Source organism: Balaenoptera musculus, chromosome 11, assembly GCF_009873245.2.
Source record: "Balaenoptera musculus isolate JJ_BM4_2016_0621 chromosome 11, mBalMus1.pri.v3, whole genome shotgun sequence".
Taxonomy (NCBI): Eukaryota; Metazoa; Chordata; class Mammalia; order Artiodactyla; family Balaenopteridae; genus Balaenoptera; species Balaenoptera musculus.
In genome coordinates, this window is record NC_045795.1 from 92,625,568 (window position 1) to 92,652,138 (window position 26,571).

General features: G+C 38.9%; 1 long non-coding RNA gene across 6 annotated transcripts in view; it reads right to left on the minus strand.

Annotated features, from left to right (window-relative positions):
• Nucleotides 1–26,571, minus strand: part of LOC118903532 — a 133,814-nt gene that overhangs the window by 18,062 nt on the left and 89,181 nt on the right. For 3 of the 6 annotated variants that reach the window (XR_005021827.1, XR_005021829.1, XR_005021831.1), the window contains 2 exons: nt 7,151–7,211; nt 3,489–3,729 (listed from right to left, as the gene is read on the minus strand). This is a non-coding gene — a long non-coding RNA (uncharacterized LOC118903532). The remainder of the gene's footprint in view (nt 1–3,488; nt 3,730–7,150; nt 7,212–26,571) is intronic. The other 3 variants (XR_005021832.1, XR_005021828.1, XR_005021830.1) reach the window with 1 other exon arrangement.

Sequence of the window (26,571 nt, forward strand, 5' to 3'; positions counted from 1 at the left end):
CTCCTCCTACGGTTGGTTGGGATAATGCGCTAATGAGAAACAGCCTGAAAGTTTCTGATAGTTATTTTAAGGCTAATCATGAGACCATCAGTCTGACTTCTGGGCTACACAGAAGGAAATTTAGTCCTTCAATACTATTAAATACAAAAGGAGCATAACTACATACTTACACAAGCAGAGCTGAGTTTTGCTAAAATAATGTTTTCACAGATTTTAGAAAACAAAATGAGCTTGATAGAAGGCTTAATTTACATGACAGTAAAAGTCACCTTTACACAAGACAGGATATAATAACAAAGGACTCCTACTGAAGGCTCTTGAGACAACGTGTTCGTATCTACCAAACCACAGAACGGGAGTGGAGCTTTCATTTTAAAGGTAAGAAATGGAGCCTTACAGTGGTAAAGTGACTTGCCCAAGGGCTTAGCTCCAGAATAAACAAAGCACTCCTGACTCAGCTAAACAGGAGAGAGCTCTTCCACCTGCTATCCCCATTTCAGAAACGGGCTATAGTATCTTATCGGTCATCAGTTTCCCATAACAGGTCTCCCTTTACAGAAAGTTCTTATGCAGAACTGTATTTTGTCCTACAATACAAATGGATTTCCTTTTCTTTTCAAATCTCTTTCATAAGAGGATCTACAAGTTAGAAAGTCCTGAATATGATTACTTTGTCAAGACTGAAAACTTTGTGGCAAAGATAAGAAGCTCCTAAAATCTCTATCTTTTACAACTACAAATCTCATATAAATATCTCTTATTTAATTGCATTTTTCAGAAGGAGAATCTGTTCTCTCAGTCAATGTGGCTTTCTCCACGTGAAAATATTCCATACAGACCGGCATCCTATCCTACCTACCACAGAAGTCGGTGTTGATTAGCCAACTCTGCTCTCTCATCTTCGTTACAGTGATCATTTGTTAACAATCAACTAGAATGCTGGAAAACCCCCGTAAAGATTTCGATTTTACAGAAAGTACCCAAAATTCCACCAGTTTTGCATCACAAAGCAGTGGTTAAAGTCAAGTTTTGAGTAAAATGCCACGCGTGTGGTTTCTGTGGGTGGCTGCAGCTCAGAACGACTCTTAGGACTTGTCAGTTATCCACAGGGGAGAGCTAGGATGGCAATTATAAACTAAGACCATTCTGATCATGGTAACGATTCTCCATGCCTGGTATTGTATGCCATCTTTGGCAACTCTTAACAACCTAAAGGCTGATGCAGAAGCGTAACTAGCCTTCGAGTCTGGACCCCAAAACCTACCAAGTTGAAGAAAAGGAAAAGACCACTGGCAGCTTTTTACATTTGGTCAAGTCCGACAACGCTCGTGGACAACCCTCCGGCTGCTGGTGATTTAAACTCATTTGGTAAAACAAATCTCGAGCTCACTGGGGTACTACATTAAAAAAAAAAAAAAAAATTAACGCAAAGAGAAACTTAAAATACTTTAAGGTCATGACAAACCAGTGTGAAAGAGAATCCTAACACCTAGAAGTGAAACTGCATCATTCACGCAGTCTGGAAAGAAAAAAGAAAGCTAAAAACCACTATAGATTAAGAATGCCGAGTTTGAGAAAACCCCTAAGGTGAATTCTGAACAACAACAACAAAAAAAAGAGTCCTACAACATAAGAAGTGCATACTGTATGCAAGACCCACTAACGGAAAGAGTTTGCCAGCATTTCTGTCATGACCTCACGAAAGACGTCTGGTTCCATGTAAATGAAACTTCAGGCAATCCAGGAATTTAACCTGTCCACTCCAGAACTTAATTCAGCTAATGATTTCATCTTTTTTCCCACATACTTGTCACCTATAACATCTCACGAAGTCTTGGCAGAAGCTTTCTGTAAGTGCTCTGTAGAAGAAAAACAATTAAGATGCGGTATGACACTGGGACAAGGAACCAGAACCACACACGGCTCGGCTGCTGAGTGTTAGTTTACTTCAGGGCCCCCATGGCAGCATGGTGGGAGGGAAAGAACTGGACCTTGAGGCTGGTAAGAGTCTTCATGCCAGCTCTACCACTTCAACGCTATGACTTTAAGCAAGTTCTTTAATCACTGTAATTTTCACACACACACACACACGCCCTGCCCGTTCCCCCAACCACCATCTAAAGACTGGAGACGCTACCACTTCTTTGGGCAGCAATAAGCTTTAAGAAAGGCAATATATGTCAAGTGTCGGGTATATACCTGACACATGTCATTTCCCATTCCTCTGCTACATCATCATTTCCTCGTGCTCAGGCCGACCCACAATGTCAGTTAAATACTGCACGACCACAGCTACTTCTGTTCCTACTAGATGGGCCTGAAGTTATTACAGTGGGATCCTAAACCCCCAAGTCTTAACATGACATGTTTGGGACATATCGAGTCATTTTTAAAAACTATATCTTTAACATCCAAATTGTTTTTACTATCCGTTTGAACTGAATTCATAAAGAAAGAAAACTATCATAGAGCTCATAACTTCCGGATAATTAATTCTCATGTTTATGATCAGAGTTGAATTTACGTCTGACTTCCTTTTTACAAAATCTTCATGGGAAGACACTTTATCTTAGGGGTGATGATGTATTTCCTTAGTTTATGAAGTGCTTTTACCTACATTCTCATTTAGGTAAAAGTCTCCCAACCCTGTTAAGTAGGTATTATCCCTGACATGTAGACGGTCCTAAATTGTACCATCTTTAACATTCAAATGCAAATTTTAGACCGTTATTTCACATAGCTGTACGAAGCCCAGGACTTTCCTTAATAATTTCAAGGATCCTAAGGTGAGTGCTTACAACTTCCTAATGATTCCTTGTCACTTTTTGATCCTAAATCCTGACTGCAACCTAATTCTCATCATCTCCCCTCTCTCTATTCCCCTCCACCCTAGTGTAGACACAGCCGTCTCTACTCTGTCTCCAAAACACATTAACACCTGGGTGTTGTGAAAAGCAGACCTTTAGTAGAGGAAGATTTTAACTAATAAATAAATAACAAGTAAATAGTAAGAAACGATTTAAAACTGACAATCAGACATTGAAGATCTCTGCCCCCTTCCTTTTCTGCCAGTGGAGTAGCCATTTGTATGCTCATCTCGAGCCTAATTCTAGGACCCACTTTCTCTCACCACCCCTGCCCAAACAAAAGCAAAATAAAAACAAAAAAAAACTTCCCTCCAGCTTCAAGTAAAAGCTAAAAATTCTTGTTTCTTTATTATACAGAACAATTTAAGCCCCCTGGTCCCAACCCCTCCCATCTAGATTAGCCCTTTACCTTGACAGAACGAAAAAAAGACTATAATTCATCTGTCTTTAGCTTTCAACTCAAAGAGCAACCAGCTTTTAAAATAGCTTTATGTTTTTCCCTTCCTGATAACTCCCTATCTTAGAGAAGAAGAAATCAATTTAGAAAGGTGAAGCGATTTGGCCAAACTAGAACATCAGACCTGGGATTCAAAGGCAGATCATCTGACGATATACACTCACCCTTCGGTATCCATGGGGACCCCCGTGGACAGCAAAATCCGCGGGTGCTCATGTCCTTTACATAAGGAGTACAATCGGCCCTCCATTTACGCGGGTTCCGTAGCCACAGGCTCCACATCCAAGGATTGGAGGGCTGACCATATCATATACCTTCCTCTCTAGGCCAGCGCTTCACTATGCCGGGTGCAATCCTGCCGATGAGGTGCTGGGGCCTCGACCGGTCCACCTCTTCGGGGAAGATCTGTAAATACCAGGTAAGAGTTCTAAGAGATGCAAAGTAAGACTTCTTATGGGTAAGGGCTGTAACTAGTTTTTTTCATTCAATAACTAGTACAATTCCTGCCAATAAAGGGGCTCAAGACACTTGAGGGGGAAAAAAGATTGTGAACCTTCACGTAATCTGCTTGAGGGTTTTGGAGCCAAGGTCAATTAGGAGTCTTTCACTAAGGAAGGACTATTTAGCAGTGGCCCAAAAGGAGTTGCACAGACAACAAAAGATCAGGCAGTCACTACCCTTTTTGCTGCGGACCATTTAATCTTATAACTATCTGGTAATCATAATGCCTCTGGCCCCAGGAGTCCTGCTTCACAACCCCAAACCATCCCCCACTGCCCCCTCCCTCTCACTAGGTAACCCCAATCTCTCTTCCTTCTTTCAATTCTTATAACAGATAAACCTGTGCTGGCTTGTCTATCAAAGTCTAAAATGGGTTGGCAGGGGACTTCCCTGGTGGTCCAGTGGTTAACACTTCACCTTCCATGCAGGGGGTGCAGGTTCGATCCCTAGCCAGGGAGCTAAGATCCCACATGCCTCGCTGCCAAAAAAACAAAACATAAAAAAAAAAAACACAGAAGCAATACTGTAACAAATTCAATAAGGACTTTAGAAATGGTCTTCATCAAAAAATTTAAAAAACTTAAAAAAAAAGAAGAGGGTTGGCAGGGTTGAATTCTCTCCGGAGGCCCTAGTGGAGAAATTACTTCCTTGCCTTTTTCAGCTTCTAGAGGCTGCCTGCGTTCCTTGGCTCGTTGCCTACTCCCATCTGTAAAGCTAGAAATGGCCAGTCGAGTCCCTTCACACCCTTTATCACACTATGATGCTATGCTTCCCTCCTTTACTTATGAGGAGCCTTGTGATTACATTGGTCCCACTTGAATAAACCAGGAAATCTCCCCATTTCAAAATCCTTAACATAATCACATCCACAAAATCCCTTTTGCCGTGTCAGGTAATACATTCACAGGGTCTGGGCATGAGGACTTGGACATCTTTAAGGGGCCCATTATTCTGCCCACCACATTTGCCTAAGCAGAAACCAGGCAGATGTTTAGGTTTAGGACAAGAAAAACAAATCGCCTGTTTTCACGCTTGACAGATTTGAATACAATTGGGAAGGTCACATTTTCTTATGGTCCAAACAGGCTGAACAAGTCAGTTAATTAACATGACCATTTACAATGATGAAGCTACATATGATTACCCAAGACAGTCTGTGGCTTCCTTTTACTTTCACTATTGATACTCTTGGAGAACCAGAAACAGCTATTAAAAATGTGTTTACTTTTATACAAACACACACACACACACACACACACACACACACCCCTTATTAGAGTTTTTATTACCTCAGGTTTTACTTCTAAGGATTAGCATTTCACAAATAAGTTAAGAGGGGGCAGAGTCAAGATGGCGGCAGGGGAGGACGCAGAGTTTGCGTCTCCCCACAACTAGGGTGCCTGCCGGACACTGGTGCGGGACATGGATGCCCGAGGGGAGGGGAGGAACCCCTGAGCGACCGGGTAGGACATGGGGGCACTGAGGTGGGAGGAGAAATGGAGGCTGGATAGGACGCACCCCTGAGGGGTGGCTCGAGGCAGGAGGGGTTCTCACGCCTGGAGAGACCCCGGGGGGCTCGGAGGATCAGGCGTTTCCCCTGCCCTATCAGGGCCTGGAAGCCTGCGGGGCTCCAGGGCTGGGCCCTCTGAGGCCCCCTGTGGGCTGTGTTGGTCCTAGGGGCACAGGAGGGAGGCGGGCGGGAGGGGGCCTCCAGGACCAGAGGATCAGGGAGGTGTGGCGGGCGTCTCCCAGGCCCACTCAGCCCCGGGAAGCCTGGACTCCCAGGCTGGGTCCCCGCCCTTCAAGGCCCCCTCCAGGCCACGTTGCTCCTAGGGGCAGAGGAGGGAGGGAGGAGGGGGGAAGAGGAGGAGAGGCAAATGGGGGGACCCTCCTGGGCCGGGGGATCAGGGGAAGCACCGCAGGTGTTTCCCCCACCCACTTGGCTCTGGGAAGCCTGTTGGGCTTCCAGGTCTGGTCCTCTGATTTCCAGGGCTCCCTCCAGCCATGTGGGTGCTAGGGGCATAGGAGGGAGGAGGGGGGAAGAGGAGAGAGGTCAATGGGGAGGGGCCCTCCAGATTGGAGGATGCGGGGAACGGGCCTAGCACTTCCCCCGCCCACTCGGGCCCAGTGAGCCTGCTGGGGTCCTGGACCTGCTCCTGCGCCCTCCAGGGCCAGAGGCACTCCTGGGCCCCTCCTGCTGCATTAAGGCTAAACCCCGCCAACACCCCCCACCCCACCCCCCTTTTCCAGCCCTGTGGGTCCTAAGCATAAGCCCTGCCCACCGTGTAAACCCCACCCCTGCCTAAGCCCCGCCCAGCACAGCCAAGGCATCTTCTGGCTTTTTTTTCCCCTCCTCTTTTTACTATTGTGGTTCTGTTTTACCTTCCGGTTGTTGTTTTATCTAAATTTTTGTTTTTCTGTTCTTTCTAACATATCTGTTAGTTTTCTAATCTTATTTTATTTTTTCCTCTTTGTTATCGTTCTGCTCCTTTTTTCTTTCTTTTTTTTTTTTTTTTTGCCACCCCTTGCAGCTTGCAGGATCTTGGTTTCCGAGCCAGGGGTCGGGCAAGAGCTCCTGTGGTAGAAAGTCCGGTCGGGCCAGAGCTCCTGCGGTAGAAAGTCCAAGTCCAAACCACTGGTTTAACAGAGAACCTCAGACCCCAGGGAATATTCATCAGAGTGAGGTCTCCCACAGGTGCTCATCTCATCAACAAGACCCAGCTCTACCCAACAGCCTAAAAACTCCAGTGTTGGAAGCCTCAGGCCAAACAACCAGTAAGACAGGAACACAATCCCACCCATCAAAAATAAAAAAATAAAAAATAACTGAGATGACAAAAAAATATGTCACAGATGAAGCAGCAAGGTTAAAACCTACAAGACCAAATAAATGAAGAGGAAATAGGCAATCTGCCTGAAAAACAATTCAGAGTAATGATAGTAAAGATGATCCAAAATCATGGAAACAGAATGGAGGCATGGATTGAGAAAATAAATGTTTAACAAAGATCTAAAAGAACTACAGAACAAACAAATAAAGATGAACAACACAGTAACTAAAATGAAAAATACACTAGAAGGAATCAATAACAGAATACCTGAGGCAGAAAAACGAATAAGTGAGTTGGAAGACAGAATGGTGGAAATAACTGCCGAGGAGCAGAATAAAGAAAAAAGAATGAAAAGAATTGAGGACAGTCTCAGAGACCTCTGGGACAACACTAAACGCACCAACATTTGAATTATAGGGGTCCCAGAAGAAGAAGAGAAAAAGAAAGGGTCTGAGAAAATATTTGAAGAGATTATAGTCGAAAACTTCACTAACCTGGGAAAGGAAATAGTCACACAAGTCCAGGAAGCACAGAGAGTCCCATACAGGATAAACCCTAGGAGAAACACACCAAAACACATATTAATCAAACTAACAAAAATTTAAAATAAAGAAAAAATATTAAAAGCAGCAAAGGAAAAGCAAAAAAAAAAACATAAAAAGGAATCCCCATAAGGTTATCACCTGATTTTTCAGCAGAAACTCTGCAGGCCAGAAGGGAGTGGCAGGATATACTTAAAGTGATGAAAGAGAAAAACCTACAACAAAGATTACTCTACCCAGCACGGATCTCATTCAGATTCCACAGAGACACCAAAAGCTTCACAGACAGGCAAAAGCTATGAGAATTCAGCACCACCAAACCAGCTTTACAACAAATGCTACAGGAACTTCTCTTGGCAGGAAACACAAGAGAAGAAAAGGACCCACAGAAACAAACCCAAAACAATTAAGAAAATGGTAATAGGAACATACATATCAATAATAACCTTGAATGTAAATGGATTAAATGCTCCAACCAAAAGACAAAGACTGGCTGAATGGAAACAAAAACAAGACACATATATATGCTGTCTACAAGAAACCCACTTCAGACCTAGGGGTACATACAGACTGAAAGTGAAGGCATGGAAAAAGATATGCCATGGAAATGGAAATCAAAAGAAAGCTGGAGTAGCAATAATTGTATCAAATGAAATAGACTTTGAAATAAAGACTGTTACAAGAGATAAGGAAGGACACTACGTAATGATCAAGGGATCAATCCAAGAAGAAGATATAACAATTATAAATATTTATGCACCCAGCATAGGAGCATCTCAGTACATAAGGTAAATGCTAAAAACCATAAAAGGGGAAATGGACAGTAACACAGTAATAGTAGGGGACTTTAACACCCCACTTACACCAGTGGACAGATCATCCGAACAGAAAGTAAATAAGGAAACAGGAGCTTTAAATGACACAATAGACCAGATAGATTTAATTGATATCTATAGGACATTCCACCTGAAAGTGGCAGAATACACTTTCTTCTCAAGTGCACATGGAACATTCTCCATGATAGATCACACCTTGGGTCACAAATCAAGCCTCGGTAAATTTAAGAAAATTGAAATCACATCAAGCATCTTTTCAGACCACAACGCCATGAGACTGGAAATCAGTTACAGGAAAAAATTTGTGAAAAACACAAATACATGAATGATAAACAGTGTGCTAATAAATAACCAAGAGAGCACTGAAGAAATCAAAGAAGAAATTTAAAAAATACATATAAACAAATGACACCAAAACACGACAACCCAAAACGTATGGGATGCAGCAAAAGCAGTTCTAAGAGGGAAGTTTACAGCAATTCAATCTCATCTCAAGAAACAAGAAAAATCTCAAATAAACGATCTAACCTTACACCTAAAGCAACTAGAGAAAGAAGAACAAACAAAACCCAAAGTCAGTAGAAGGAAAGAAATCATAAAGATCAGAGCAGAAATAAATGAAAGAGAAACAAAGAAAACAACAGCAAAAATCAATAAAACTAACAGCTGGTTCTTTGAGAAGATAAACAAAATTGATAAACCTTTAGCCAGACTCATCAAGAAAAAAAGGGAGAGGACGCAAATCAATAAAATGAGAAACGAAAAAGGAGAAATCACAACTTACACCACAGAAATACAAGGGATTATAAGAGACTACTACAAACTACGATATGCCAATAAAATGGACATCCACAAAGAAATGGACAAACTCATGGAAAGGTGTAATTTTCCAAGACTGAACCAGGAAGAATTAGAAAATATAAACAGACCTATCACAAGTAATGATATTGAAACTGTAATTAAAACTCTTCCAAGAAACTAAAGTCCAGGACCAGATGGCTTCACAGGCGAATTCTACCAAACATTTAGAGAAGAGCTCACCCCTATCCTTCTCAAACTCTTCCAAAATACTGCAGAGGGAGGAACACTCCCAAATTTGTTCTACGAAGACACCATCACCCTGATACCAAAACCAGACAAAGATATCACAAAAAAAGAAAATTACATACCAATATCACTGATGAACATAGATGCAAATATCCTGAACAAAATACTAGCAAACAGAATCCAACAACACATTAAAAGGATCATACACCATGATCAAGTGGGATTTATCCCAAGAAGGCAAGGATTCTTCAATATATGCAAATCAATCAATGTGATACATGATATTAACAAGTTAAGGAATAAAAACCATATGATCATCTCAACAGATGCTGAAAAAGCTTTTGACAAAATTCAACATCCATTTGTGATAAGAAATCTCCAGAAAATGGACATAGAGGGAACCTACCTCAACATAATAAAGGCCATATATGATAAACCCACAGCCAACATCATACTCAATGGTGGAAAACTGAAAGCATTTCCACTAAGATCAGGAACAAGACCAGGATGTCCACTCGTGATCACCACTCTTATTCAACACACTTTTGGAATTCCTAGCCATGGCAATCAGAGAAGAAAAAGAAATAAAAGGAATCCAAACTGGAAAAGAAGAAAAAAAACTGTCACTGTTTGCAAATGACATGATACTATACATAGGGAATCCGAACGATGCCACCAGAAAACTACTAAAACTAATCAATGAATTTGGTAAGGTTGCAGGATACAAAATTAATGCACAGAAATCTCTGGTATTCCTATACACTAATGATGAAAAATCAGAAAGACAAATTAAGGAGACACTCCCATTTACCACTGCAACAAAAAGAATAAAATACCTAGGAATAAACCTACCTAAGGAGAAAAAAGACTTGTACTCAGAAAACTATAAAACTCTGATGAAAGAAATCAAAGATGACATAAACAGATGAAGAAATATACCATGTTCTTGGATTGGAAGAATCAATATTGTAAAAATGACTATACTATCCAAAGCAATCTACAGATTCAATGCAATCCCTATCAAACTACCAATGGCATTCTTCACAGAATTAGAACAAAAAATTTTACAATTTATATGGAAACACAAAAGGCCCTGAATAGCCAAAGCAATCTTCAGAAAGAAAAACGGAGCTGGAGGAATCAGGCTCCTGGACTTCAGACTATACTACAAAGCTACAGTAATCAACACAGTATGGTACCGGCACAAAAACAGAAATACAGATCAATGGTACAGAATAGGAAGCCCAGAAATAAGCCCACGCACGTATGGTCACCTAAGTTATGACAAAGGAGGCAAGAACATACAATGGAGAAAAGACAGCCTCTTCAATAAGTGGTGCTGGGAAAACAGGACAGCTACATTTAAAATAATGAAATTAGAACACTCCCTAACACCATACACAAAAATAAACTCAAAATGGATTAAAGACCTAAATGTTAACACTGGACACTATAAAACTCTTAGACAAAAATGTAGGAAAAACACTATTCGATATAAACCACAGCAAGATATTTTTTGACCCACCTCCTAGAGTAATGAAAATAAAAACAAAAATAAACAAATGGGCCCTAATGGAACTTAAAAGCTTTTGCACAGCAAAGGAAACCATAAACAAGATGAAAAGACAACCCACAGAATGGGAGAATATATTTGAAAATGAAGTGACGGACAAAGAATTAATCTCCAAAATACACAAGCAGCTCATGCAGCTCAATATCAAAAAAACAAACAACCCAATTAAAAAATAGGCAAAAGACCTAAACAGACATTTCTCCAAAGAAGACATACAGATGTCCAAGAGGCACACGAAAACACGCTCAACATCACTAATCATTAGAGAAATGCAAATCAAAACCACAGTGAGGTATCACCTCACACAGGTCAGAATGGCCATCATCAACAAATCTACAAACAATAAATGCTGGAGAGGGTGTGGAGAAAAGGGAACCCTCCTGCACTGTTGGTGGGAATGTAAATTGGTACAGCCACTATGGAGAACAGTATGGAGGTTCCTTAAAAAACTAAAAATACAACTACCATATGACCCAGCAATCCCACTACTGGGCATATACCCAGAGAAAACCATAATTTGAAAAGATTCATGCACCCCAATGTTCACTGCAGCATTATTTACAATAGCCAGGACATGGAAGCAACCTAACTGTCCATCGACAGATGAATGGATAAAGAAGATGTGGCACATATTTACAATGGAATATTATTCAGCCATAAAAAGGAATGAAACTGGGTCATTTGTAGAGATGTGGATGGACCTAGAGTCTGTCATACAGAGTGAAGTAAGCCAGAAAGAGAAAAACAAATATCGTATATTAAGGCATATATGTGGAATCTAGAAAAATGGTACAGATGAACCTATTTGTAGGGCAGGCATAGAGACGCAGATGTAGAGAACAGACATGTGGACACAGTGGAGGAAAGAGGGGGTGGGACAAATTGGGAAATTAGGTTTGACATACACTACCATGTGTAAAATAGATAGCTAGTGGGAACCTGCTGTGTAGCACATGGAGCTCAGCCCGGGGCTCTGTGACGACCTAGGTGGGTGGGATGGGGGGAGTGGGAGGGAGGTCCAAGAGGGAGGGGATATAGGTATACATACAGCTGACTCACTTCATTGTACAGCAGAAACTAACATAACATTGTAAAGCAATTTTACTCCCATAAAAAATAATTAATTAATTTTTTTAAAAAAAGTTAAGATCCAGTGAGGTACAAAGAAAACAAAAGTGGACCAAAAACTTCCCAACCAGATAACCGCTGTTGATTAAACAAATGTACAACAAAACATACTTATATAAGATTAGAAAATTTAAATAATATGCCATTCATATATCATCTTTGGTGAAATGTTTTTTCAAACTTTTGGTTCACTTCTTAATTTCTTTGATATTATTGAATTTTGAAAAATTTTTTAATATTCTGGTTGCCAATTCTTTATCAAATATATGTTTTGAAAATATTTCTTTCCTGGTCTGTGGATTGTCTTTTCATTTTCTCAACACAGCTTTTCAAAAACCTTAAGTTTTTAATTTTGATGAAACCCAATTTATCCATTTTTTTTTTTTATGGTCACAATTTTTGTGTCCTAAGAAATCTTTGCCTAACTAAGATCCCAAATATTTTCTCCTAGGTTTTCTTCTAGAACAGCAGTGCATAAGACTGTTTTCTGTGATGATAGAAATATGCTCTAATCTAAGCTAGAGTAATCAAGACAGTATGGTACTGGCACAAAAACAGAAATATAGATCAATGGCACAGGATAGAAAGCCCAGAGATAAACCCACACACATATGGTCACCTTATCTTTGACAAAGGAGGCAAGAATATACAATGGAGAAAAGACAGCCTCTTCAGTATGTGGTGCTAGGAAAACAGGACAGCTACATGTAAAAGAACGAAATTAGAACACCTCCTAACACCATACACAAAAATATACTCAAAATGGATTAAAGACCTAAATGTAAAGCCAGACACTATAAAACTCCTAGAGGAAAACACAGGCAGAACACTCTTTGACAGCAAGATCCTTTTTGAGCCACCTCCTAGAGTAATGAAAATAAAAACAAAAATAAATAAATGGCACGTAGTGAAACTTAAAAGCTTTTGCACAGCAAAGGAAACCATAAACAAGACGAAAAGACAACCCTCAGAATGGGAGAAAATATTTGCAAATGAAACAACTGACAAAGGATTAATCTCCAAAATATACAAGCAGCTCATGCAGCTCAATATCAAAAAAAACAAACAACCCAATCCAAAAATGGGCAGAAGACCTAAATAGACATTTCTCCAAAGAAGACATACAGATGGCTAACAAACACATGAAAAGATGCTCAACATCACTAATCATTAGAGAAATGCAAATCAAAACTGCAATGAGGTATCACCTCACACTGGTCAGAATGGCCATCATCAACAAATCTACAAGCAATAAATGCTGGACAGGGTGTGGAGAAAAGGGAACCCTCTTGCAGTGCTGGTGGGAATGTAAATTGATACAGCCACTATGGAGAACAGTATGGAGGTTCCTTAAAAAACTAAAAATAGAACTACCATATGACCCAGCAATCCCACTACTGGGCATATACCCTGAGAAAACCATAATTCAAAAAGAATCATGTACCAAAATGTTCATTGCAGCTCTATTTACAATAGCCAGGACATGGAATCAACCTAAATGTCCATCGACTGATGAATGGATAAAGAAGATGTGGCACATATATAGAATGGAATATTACTCAGCCATAAAAAGGAAAGAAATTGAGTCATATGTAGTGATGTGGATGGACTTAGAGTCTGTCATACACAGTGAAGTAAGTCAGAAAGAGAAAAACAAATACCATGTATTAATGCATATATGTGGAATGTAGAAAAATGGTACTGATGAACCTAGTGGCAGAACAGGAATAGAGATGCAGACATAGAGAAAGGACTTGTGGACACAGGGAGGGAAGGGGAGGGTGGGACGAACTGAGGGACTAGCACTGACAATATATACACTACCATGTGTGAAACCGATAGATAGTGGGAAGCTGCTGTATAGCACAGGGAGGCCAGCTCAGTGCTCTGTGACAACCTAGAGGGGTGGGATGGGGAGGGTGGGAGGGAGGTGCAAGAGAGAGGGGATACAGGTATACGTATAGCTGATTCACTTTGTTATACAGCAGAAACTAACACAACATTACAAAGCAATTATAATCCAATAAAGATAGAAAAGAATAATAATGAAATATATTTTTAAAAAAACAGAAAAGCCTTTCCCACCAAGCTCAAAAAAAAAAGAAAAGAAAAGAAAAGAAATATGCTGTAATCTGAGCTAATCAATACAGCTTTAGTTAGCCACCCATGGCCACTGAGGACTTGACACGTGGCTAGAACAACTAAGCAGCTGAATTGTCACACTGTATTTAGTTTTAATTATTTAAATTTAAATAGCCACATGTGGCTAACAGATGCAACAGGAAGTTCTAGAAGTGCTGTAGTTTTAAATTTTACATTTTGGTCTATGACACATTTTTAGTTAATTTTTGTATACATACAAGGTTCATTTTTAAAAATATGGATGTCAATTATTCCAGCACCAAGTTTTTGAAAAGACTATCTCTACTCCCATGAGTTCTCTTGGCATCTTTGTCCAAAGCCAGACCATGTTTGTGTGGTCTGTTCCTGTACTCTGTATTCTATTCCATTGGCCTATGTGTCCTTCCACTCACCAATATCTCCTTCTCTTCATATATGGTCAACTGCTCTTCGACAAGCATACCAAGAATACATAACGGGGAAAGGTTAGTCTCTTCAACAAACGATGCTGGGAAAACTGGATATCCGCATGCAAAAGGATGAAACTGGACCCTTACCTTACACCATACATATATGTCAACTCAAAATGTACTAAAAATTTAAATATAAGACCTGAAACTCTAAAACTCCAAGAAGAAAACATAGGGGAAAATCTTCATGACACTGGTCTTGGCACTGATTTGAACACGAAAAGGATACGCAACAAAAGCAAAAATAGACAAGTGGGGCTACATCAAACTAAAAAGCTTCTGCACAGCAAAGTAAAGAATCAAGAGCGAAAAGGCAACCTATGGAAAGGGAGAGAGTATTTGCAAACTGATAAGAGATTAATATTCAAAATATATAAGGAACTACTACTACTCAACAGCAAAAAAACAAATAAGCTGGTTAAAAATGGGCAAAAGACTGGGGGAGACATTTCTCCAAAGAAGATCTACAAATAGCCAACAGTTATATGAAAAGATGTTCATCATCAGGGAAATGCAAATCAAAAAACCACAATGAGATATCACCTCACACCTCTCAGGATGGCCATTATCAAGAAAACAAAATAACAAGTGTTGGTGCGGCTGTAGAGAAACTGTAAGCCTGGTACACTGATGGTGAGAATGTCAGATGGTGCAGCCACTATGGAGAACAGTATGGAGGTTCCTCAAAAATTAAAAATAGAACTACCATATGATCCAGCAATCCAATTACTGGGTATCTATCCAAGAGAATTGAAATCAAGATATCAAAGTGATATCTACACTCCCAAGTTCACTGAAGCACTGTTCACAAGATCTAAGAGGTGGAAACAATCTAAATATTAGTCAACAGATGAATGGATAAAGAAAATGTGGCATATACATACAGTGAAATATTATTCAGCCATAAAAAGAAGGATATCCTTTTGTATGCTACAGCATGGATGAAATTTGAGGACCTTATACAAAGTGAAATAAGCCAGCCAGGACAAATACTGCATTATTCCAGTTATATGAGTTATCTAGTCAGTCATCAAAGTACAAGAAGAATGGTGGTAGCCAGGGTCTGAAGGAAAGGGGAAATGGGGAGTTGCTATTCAATGGGTATAAACTTCCAGTAGTAAAAGATAAAAAATTCTACAGATCTGCTACATGACATTGTGCTTGTAGTTAACAATACTGTATACTAATTTATTAAGAGAGTAGATCTCATCCTCTGTATTTTATGTTCTTACCATACTTTAAAAAAACAAAAAAAACAGCAGCCCAGAAGCTTCGATTTTGCCAGTGGCAAATCTTACCTCAGCTTTCCGAGGAGTAGAGAAACTGTACTGTTCTGCACTGCCTGTGCAATGAATTCGGGGAAGTTTCTCCTGGGTTAGGGTGGTGGATACAGAAGTCAAACTATGGAGTCCACAAAAAATAATAAGAAATCCAGAACAGCCTACTGGAATCTTCACTCTGGGCCATTCTTGATGCTCAGCACCATCCCAGATCTCCAGCTTCCCGGTATATAAGAACCTCAAGGTTGGGACTTCCCTGTTGGCACAGTGATTAAGACTCCATGCTCCCAAGGCAGGGGGCCCAGGTTCAATTGCTGGTCCGGGAACTAGATCCCACACGCATGCCTCAACTAAGAGTTCACATGCCACAACTAAGGAGACTGCCTGCTGCAACAAAGGAGCCTGACTGCCATAACTAAGGAGCCAGCGAGCCACAACTAAGGAGCCCGCCTGCCGCAACTAAGACCCAACACAACCAAATAAGTAAATAAATAAATATTTTAAAAAAAAAGAACCTCAAGGTAGCTCTGCTTGACCACAGCAGACACCCATCTTTAAAGAGGACCCAAAAAAGCTTCATCATGAGCCAGCTGGGGGTTTGAAAAACACTGGAAAGAGCTTATTTAATAAAAGGCAATTAGAGATTGAGATAACAGCATGATTGGAGACAAGATGGCAGAGTAGAAGGACTTGAGCTCACCTCCTCTCATGAAAATACGAAAATCACAACTAACTACTGAACAACCATCGACCAAAAAAGACTAGAACCTACCCAAAAAAGATATTCTACATCCAAAGACAAAGAAGAAGCCACAACAAGACAGTAGGAGGGGTGCCTTCGCAATACAATCAAATCCCATACCCACTGGGTGGGCAACCCACGAACAGGAAAGTAATTACATTGCTGAGGTTTTCTCACAGGAATGAGAGAAAACAACAGCAAAGATCAATAAAACTAAAAGCTGGTTCTTTCAGAAGATAAACACAATTGATAAACCTTTAGCCAGCTTCATTAAGAAAAAGAGGTGGAAGGCTCAAATCAATAAAATTAGAAATGAAGACTCACAGACATAGAAAACAAACTTATGGTTACCAAAGGGGGAATGGAGGGGGAGGAATAAATCAGGAGTTTGGGATTAGCAGATGCAAACTACTATATATAAAAGAGATAAACAACAAGGTCCTATTGTATAGCACAGGGAACTATATTCTATATCCTGTAATAAACCATAATGGAAAAGAATATGAAAAATAATATATAATATATATATCACAAATATATATGAAGTACTTTGCTGTACACCAGAAACTAACACAACATTGTAAATTAAGTATACTTCAATTAAAAAAAAATTTTTAAACCCCCCCAAAAAATAAAAATAAGATAAAATAAAATAAAATTAGAAATGAAAAAGGAGAAGTTACAACTGACACCACAGAAATACAAAGGATCATAAGAGACTACTATGAGCAACTCTACACCAGTAAAATGGACAACCTAGAAGAATGGACAAATTCTTAGAAAGGTACAATCTTCCAAGACTGAACCAGGAAGAAATAGAAAATATGAACAGACCCATCACAAGTACTGAAATTGAAACTGTGATTTTAAAACTTCAAACAAACAAAAGTCCATGACTAGATGGCTTCACAAGAGAATTCTATCAAACATTTTGAGAAGAGTTAACACCTATCCTTTTGAACCTATTCCAAAAAACTGCAGAGGAAAGAACATCCACAAACTCATTCTGATATCAAAACCATCACCCTGATACCAAAACCAGACAAAGATACCACACACACATACAAAAATTACAGACCAATACGAATGATGAACATAGATGCAAAAATCCTCAACAAAATACTAGCAAACGTAATCCAACAATACATTCAAAGGATCAGAAACCATGATCAAGTGGGATTTATCCCAGGGATGCAAGAATTTTTCAATATCTGCAAATCAATCAATGTGATACACCACATTAACAAACATAATAAAAACGGTATGATCATCTCAATAGATGCAGAAAAAGCTTTGAACAAAATTCAACACCCAATTATGATAAATTCTCCCCAGAAAGTGAGCACAGAGGGAAACTACCTCAACATAATAAAGGCCATATATGACAAACCCACAGCTAACATCACACTCAATGGTGAAAAGCTGAAAACATTTCCTCTAAGATCAGCAACAAGACAAGACTCTTGCCACTTTTATTCAACAGAGTTTTACAAGTCCTAGCCACGGCAATCAGAGAAGAAAAATAAATAAAAGGAATCCAAACTGGAAAAGAAGAAGTAAAGCTGTCACTGTTTGCAGATGACATGATACTGTACATAGAGAATCCTAAAGATGCTACCAGAAAACGACTAGAGCTCATCAATAAATTTGGTAAAGCTGCAGGATACAAAACTAATACACAGAAATCTCTTGCATTTCTATACACTAACGACAAAAGATCAGAAAGAGAAATTAAGGAAACAATCCCATTTACCATCACATCAAAAAGAATAAAATTCCTTGGAATAAACCTACCTAAGGAGACAAAAGACCTGTACTCTGAAAACTGTAAGATGCTGATGAAAGAAATAGAAGACGACACAAACAGATGGAAAGATATACCATGTCCTAGGATTGGGAGAATCATTACTGTCAGAATGACTCTACTACCCAAGGCAATCTACAGATTCAATGCAATCCCTACAAATTACCAACAGCATTTTTCACAGAACTAGAACAAAAAGTTTTAAAATTTGTATGGATAAACAAAATACCCCAAAGAGCCAAAGCAATCCTGAGAAAGAAAAACGGAGCTGGAGGAATCAGGCGCCCTGACTTCAGACTATACTACAAAGCTACAGTCATCAAAACAGTATGGCACTGGCACAAAAATAAAATATAGAACAATGGAACAGGATAGAAAACCCAGAAATAAACCCACACACCTATGGGCAATTAATCTATGACAAAGGAGGCAAAACTATACAACAGAGAAAAGACAGTCTCTTCAGTAAGTGGTGCTGGGTAAACTGGACAGCTACATGTCAAAGAATGAAATTAGAACACTCCCTAACACCATACGCAAAAATAAGCTCAAAATGGATTAAAGACCTAAACGTAAGACTGGATACTATAAAACTCTTAGAGGAAAACATAGGCAGAATACTTTATGACATAAATCACAGCAGTATCTTTTTGGATCCACCTCCTACAGTAATGAAAATAAAAACAAAAATAAACAAATGGGACCTAATGAAACTTAAAAGCTTTTGCACAGCAAAGGAAACCATAAACAACATGAAAAGACAACCCACAGAATGGGAGAAAATATCTGCAAATGAAGCTACCAACAAGGGATTAATCTCCAAAATATACAAACAGCTCATGCAGCTTAATATCAAAAAAACAAACAACCCATTCAAAAAATAGGCAGAAGATCTAAATAGACATTTCTCCAAAGAAGACATACAGATGGCCAAAAAGCACATGAAAACATGCTCAACACTGCTCATTATTAGAGAAATGCAAATCAAAACCACAAGGAGGTACCAGCTCACTCTGGTCAGAATGGCCATCATCAAAAAGTCTACAAATAACAAATACTGGAGGGGGTGTGGGGAAAAGGGAACCTTCCTACACTGTTGGTGGGAATGTAAATTGGTACAACCGCTATGGAGAACAGTATGGAGATTCTTTAACAAGCTAAAAGTAGGGACTTCCCTGGTGGCACAGTGGTTGAGAATCCGCCTGCCAATGCAGGGAACATGGGTTCAAGCCCTGCTCCAGGAAGATGCCAAATGCCGTGGAGCAACTGGGCTCATGTGCCACAACCACTGAGCCTGAGCTCTAGAGCCCGTGAGCCACGACTACTGAGCCCACGTGCTGCAACTACTGAAGCCCACGTGCCTAGGGCCCGTGCTCCACAACAAGAGAAGCCACCGCAATGAGAAGCCCGTGAACCACAACAAAGAGTAGCCCCTGCTCGTGGCAACTACAGAAAAGCCCATGTGCAGCAATGAAGACCCAACACAACCAAAAAAAACAAAAAAAAACCACCTAAAAACAGAACTACCATATGATCCAGCAATCCAACTCCTGAGCACTGATCCAGAAAAAACCATAATTCAAAAAGATACATGCACTCTATAATGTTCACTGCAGCACTATTTACAAGAGCCAAGACATGGAAGCAACCGAAATGTCCATGGACAGAGGAATGGATAAAGAAGATGTGGTACATATATACAATGGAATATTATGCAGCCATAAAAAAGAATAAAATAATGCCATTTGCAGCAACATGGATGGACCTAGAGATTATCATACTAAGCGAAGTAAGTCAGAAAGAGAAAGACAAATATCATATGATATCACTTATATGTGAAATCTAAAAACAATGATACAAATGAACTTATTTCCAAAACAGAAACAGACTCACAAACTTCGAAAACAAACGTATGGTTACCAAAGGGGGAAACATGGAGGAGGGAGGGATAAATTAGGAGTGTGGGATTAACATATACACACTACTATATATAAAACAGATAATCAACAAGGACCTACTGTATAGCACAGGAAACTCTACTTAATATTCTGTAATAACCTATATGGGAAAAGTATCTAAAAAAGAATGGATAAATGTTTATGTATAACTGAATCACTTTGCTGCACACCTGAAACTAACACAACATTGTAAATCAACTATAATCCAATATAAAGTAAAAATTAAATTTAAAAAATTGTTTTGGCTATTCTAAGTTCTTTGCCTCTCAATATAAATTTTAGAACTAGCCTATTAACTTCCACAAAAAATGGCTGCTGAGATTGTGGTTGTAATTTCATTGAATCTACACATCAATTTGCGAAGAAATTACATTCTGATAATATCGAGTCTCCCAACTTATGAACCCAAAATATCTCACCACTGATATTAGGTCTTCTCTAATTTCTCTCATCAATTTTGTAGTTTTTAACATACAAATCTTACACATATTTTGTTATATTTTCCCTAAGTATTTAAATAGTTTGAATGCTTTTTTTTTTTTTTTTTTGGCCACACCTTGCAGCTTGTTGGATCTTAGTTCCCCGACCAGGGACTGAACACAGGTCACTGCAGTGAAAGCTCCAAGTCCTAACCACTGGACCACTGGAATTCCCTGAATGCTATTTTAAAGAGCACTTTAAAAAGTCTTCAAGTTCAAATGTTTGCTGTTAGAAAAGTACGATAGTTTTCATATATTGACCTTGGATCTTGTGACCTTGCTAATTTTACCTACGATATCCAGGAGTTTTTTGGAGATTCTTTGGGATTTTCTACACAATCACGGTATCTACAAATAAAGGCATTTTTATTTCTTCCTTTCCACTCTGTATGCCTCTTTTTCTTGCCTCATTGCACTAGCTAGGACCTTCAGGAAAATGACGAATAAGAGTGGTGAGAGCCAGCATCCTTGCTTTGTTCTGACTTTAGGGGGAAAGCATTCAAGTCTTTCACTATTAAGTATGACATTAGCTGTAGGTTTTTCATTCATGCCCTTTATCAGGTAGTGGAAGTTCACTTTTATTCCTAGTTTTCTGAGAGTTTTATCAGGAATGAATAATAAATGTTTCTTAAAATGCTTTTTCTGCATCTATTGAGATGATCATATGGTTTTTCTTCTTTAGTCTGTTGATATGGTGAATTGCATTGATTGATTTATCAATAGTGAACCAATCTTGCATCTTGTGATAAACTCCACTTGGTCACGATATATTTTCTACTCTTTTTATATACTGAATTTTGTTCAATTTTCTTTACTGTGAGAAAATGAACAACAGAAAACTTACCATCTTAACCACTTTTAAGTGTACAGTTCAGTGGTATTAAATATATTCAATATGGGTTCAACCATCACCACTATCCATTTCCATAGCTCTTTTCTTCTTGGAAAACTGAAACCCTGTACCCATTAAACAATATTTCCCCATTCCCCCTGCCCCTAGCCCCTCAAAATCACCATTCTACTTTTTGCCTCTATGACTTTGACTACACGAAGTATCTCATATAAGTGGAATCATATGGTGTTTGTTGTTTTGTGACTGGCTTATTTCATTTAGCATTGTTCTTTTGTGACTGGCTTATTTCATTCAGCATAAGGCCCTCAAGTTTTATCCATACTGTAGCATTACCAGAATTTCCTTCCTTTCCAAGGCCGAATAATATTCCTTTGCATGTATATACCACATGTTGCTTATCCATTCATCTATCAACGGACACTTGGGGTGCATCCATCTTTTACCTATCATGAATAATGCTATGAACATGGATGTACAAATATCTCTTCAAACCCCTCCTTTTAACTGAAATAGAGTTGACATACAATAGTATGTTAGTTTCAGGTGTACACATAGTGATTTGACAATCAAATACATTATGAAATGATCACCACAATAAGTTTAGTAACCATCTATCACCATACAAAATTATTACAGTATTATTTGCTATATAATGTGTATTACATCCCTATGATGTAAAAGTGGAATTGCTAGATCATATGGTAACTCTATTTTTAATTTTTTTGAGGAACGACCATACTATTTTCCATAGCAGCTATATCATTTTACATTCTCATCAACACTGCACAAGGGTTCCAATTTCCCCACATACTCACCAATACTTATTATTTTCTGCTTCTTTTGATAGTAGCCATCCTAATGGGTGTGAGGTATACTGCTGGCCTCATAAAATTAGTTGGGAAGTGTTCTCTCCTTTTCTATTTCTGGAAGAGTTTGTGTAGAATTGGTATTATTTCTTCCTTAAACACCTGTACAATTGACCAGTGAAGCCACCAGACTTTTCCTGTGGGAAAGCTGTTAGGTTATCTACTACTTCTTAAGTAAGTTCTGGTAGTTAGTCCTTCAAGGAATTTGCCCATTTCATCTAAGTTATCAAATTTATTGACATAGAAAATTGTTGATAATATTCCCTACTATCATTTTAATGTCTGTAGGGTCTGTAGTGATGTTCTTTTTCATTCTTGATATTGATTTGATAAGTCTAGCTTTTTTCCTGATAAGTCTAGCTAGAGGTATATCAAATTTATCTTTCAAATACCACTTTTTGGTTTTAGTGACTTTCTCTATTTTTGTTTGCAACTTTATTCATGCCCTTATCTTTATTATTTCCTATTTTCTGTTTGTTTTGGATTTAATTTGCTCGTCTGTTTTTTAGTTTCTTAAGGTGGAGGCTAAGATCATTGACTTCAGGCCTTTTTTGTTTCTAATATATGCCTTTTATGCTACACCTCCCTCTAAGCACTGCTTTAGTATGTGCTGCATTTTAACTGTCATTCCATTCAAAGTAGTTTTTAATTCCCCTTATGCCTTCCTCTTTGACTCAGGGTTATTTAAAAGTGTGTTGTGTAATTTCCAAATAGTTGGAAATTGCCCAGATATTGTTATTAATTTCTAGCTTAATTCTCCTGGGATCAGAGAACATACTTTATATGATTTCTTAAATTTGTTGAAATTTGTTTTATGGCCCATAATATGATCTAACTTGGGGAATTTCCTACATACACTTGACCATAATGTGTATTCTGCTACTGCTGGATGGAGTATTCTCTAAAAGTCAATTATATCAAGTTGGCTAATAGGGCTGTTTAGGTCTCTACATCCCTACTCATTTTCTGTCTACTAGTTCTATGGAGTACTGAAAAAGGAGAGTTGAACTTGCCAGCTAAAACTATGAATTTGTCTATTTCACCTTTTGGTTCTTTCAGTTGTGTTAGGTGCATTCACATTTGTGACTGTTAAGTGTTCTTGATGAACTGACCCCTTATTCACTATGTAATGCCCATCTTCTTCCTTGGCAGTATTTCTTGAAGTCTACTTTGGTATTAATAGAGCCACCTCATCTTTCTTTTGATTAGTGTTTTGCATGGCATATGTTTTTTCCATCTTTTTACTTCTAACTTATCTATGTCTCCATATTTAAGGTGAGTTTGTTGGAGATAGCATATAGAGTTGGTTCTTGACTTTTTTAAAATCCAATCTAACAATCCCTGCAGTACTTTTTTGAAATGTAATTCTCCCTCTAAGTACTTGTTTTTTAAAAAATGCACCTGTGCTGGGGGGTCATGGAGCTGGTTTTTCATGCAGAATGCGGGTGGCCCAGGGCCAGGGTGCAGCAGCCCTGCTCTGGGATGGCAACCTGGCCATGTGGGCCCCAGTCACATCTCCAGGCACCTGCCTCCCGCTGAGCTGCATGCTAATTGCCCCAGTCTCCCAGCCTCCGTCCCACCGGGCCCTCCCAGTGCTCATTTTTAAAAAGAAAATTAGGTGTCTTTCCATATTAAGGCACTTTTCAAGCCACTAGCTCTGGTTCTTTGTAATGCAATTTTTTCCTTGTTCTAGAGGTTGCTTATAGACTTGTCATGTAAATTAAACATAATTCCTTTCTTCAAAAAGAGCTTGAAGTATTCTTAGTATTTCTAATCTTCTCCCAATCGTAATGAGAAGCAAACATTATCCCCCCAGTAATTCCCAAATCACTGGCCTCAACTCAAACCTCCCAAGTCATTATCTTCAGCTTGATGTTTAGACTCAATATGTCTAAAACTGAACTCTTATCTTTCCCCTCACAGTCTTCCTCTCAAATTTGTACCCCTGTTTTGTATCCCTCCTCTCAGTGAGTAGTATTACTATTCTCTCAATTGCCAAAACAGAAACCCAGGCATTACTCTCTTGTCTCCCTTCATCCAAGCTATCACAAGGCTGCATTAGTTCTACTCATATATAAGAGGAGATCAAAATGGCAGAGTAGGAGGACAGTGGACTTGCCTCCCTACACAAACACATCAAGAATACATTTACATGCAGAGCAATTATCACTGAAAGCAAACTGGAGACAGGCATAAAGACTCTTATATGTGCAAGGTTGTAAAGAAAGATCCACACGGAGTCAGGTAGGAAAGCAAGAGAAGCGATAAGGTCAGGACCTACGCAAACATACAGTAAAGGCTGTGGATCAACCACTTAAATAGCTAGTATGAAAATTAAAAGACAAAATCTGTAAATCAACTACAACCACAAGAAGCAGTTAAGGGATAAACATGAAGATGTAAATATGACACCAAAAACACAAAACGTGGGGGAGGGGAATTTTAAAAAGTATATCTTTTAGAATGTGTTTGAACTTAAATGACTATCAGTTTAAAACAAGGAGATACAGTTACAGGTCAACATATATGAACCCTATAGTAACTACAAATCAAAAACCTACAATAGATACCCAAGAACTAGAGAGAAAGAAACACAAGCGTACAACTAAAGAAAATCATCACACTACAAGGGTAAAAACTAAAAGAAGAAAAGAACAGAGAAGAATTAGAAAAACAACCAGAAAATAAGTAACAAAATGGCAATAACTACATACCTATCAATAATCACTTTAAATGCCAATGGACTAAATGCTCTGATCAAAAGACACAGGGTGGCCAATTGGATGAAAAAAACAAGACCCATTTATATGCTGCTCACAAGAGACTCACTTCAGACGTAAAGACACACAAACACACACACACTCTCAAAGTGAGGGGATGGAAAAAGAAATTTCATGCAAATGGAAGCAACAAGAAAGCTGGGGTAGCAATACTCATATCAGACAAAGTAGACTTTAAAACACAATCTGTAACAAAAGACAAAGAAGGGCATTATATAATGATAGGGGATCAATACAAGAAGAGCATACAACATTCATTAAAATATATGTACCTAATATAGGAGCACCTAAATATATAAAGTATTAACAGACATAAAGGGAGAAACTGACAATAATACAATAATAGTAGGGGACTTTAACACCCCACTTACATCAATGGACAGATCATCCAGACAGAAAATCAATAAGGAACCAGCGGTCTTGTAAGACACATTAGACCAGCTGGACTTAATAGATACCTACAGGATATTCTATGCCAAAACAGCAAAGTACACATTCTTTTCAATTGCACATGGAATGTTCTCCAGGACAGATCATATGCTAGGCCACAGAACAAGTCCCCCAAAATTTAACAGAATAGAAATTACATCAAAACAAAAACACTAATTCAAAAAGATACATGTACCCCAATGTTCACAGCATTATTTAGAATAGCCAAGATACGGAAGCAACCGAAGTGTCCATGAAGAGATGAATGGATAAAGAAGATGTGGCATGGGCTTCCCTGGTGGCGCAGTGGTTGAGAATCTACCTGCCAATGCAGGGGACACGGGTTCGAGCCCTGGTCTGGGAAGATCCCACATGCCGTGGAGCAACTGGGCCCGTGAGCCACAATTACTGAGCCCGCGCGTCTGGAGCCTGTGCCCCGCAATAAGAGAGGCCGCGACAGTGAGAGGCCCGCGCACCGCGATGAAGAGTGGCCCCTGCCTGCCACAACTAGAGAAAGCCCTCGCACAGAAACGAAGTCCCAACACAGCCATAAATTAATTAATTAATTAATTTAAAAAAAAAAAAGATGTGGCATATATATAAATACACATACATATACACAGTGGAATATTACTCAGCTATAAAAAAAGAATGAAAATTTGCCATTTGTAACAACATGCATGGAGCTGGAGGGTATTACGTTTAGTGAAGTAAGTCAACAGAGAAAGACAAATACTGTATGCTATCACTTGTACGTGGAATCTAAAAAGATAAAACTGAATGAATTAAAAAAAAAAAACAGATTTACATATATAGAGAACAAACTACTGGTTACCAGTAAGGAGAGGGAAGGGAGGAGGGGCAAAACAGGGGCAGTGGATTAAGAGGTTCAAACTATGACACGTAAAAGAAATTAGCTACAAGGATATATTGTACAGCACAGGGAATATAGTCATTATTTTATAATAACTTTAAATGGAGTATAATTTATAAAAATATTGAAGTGC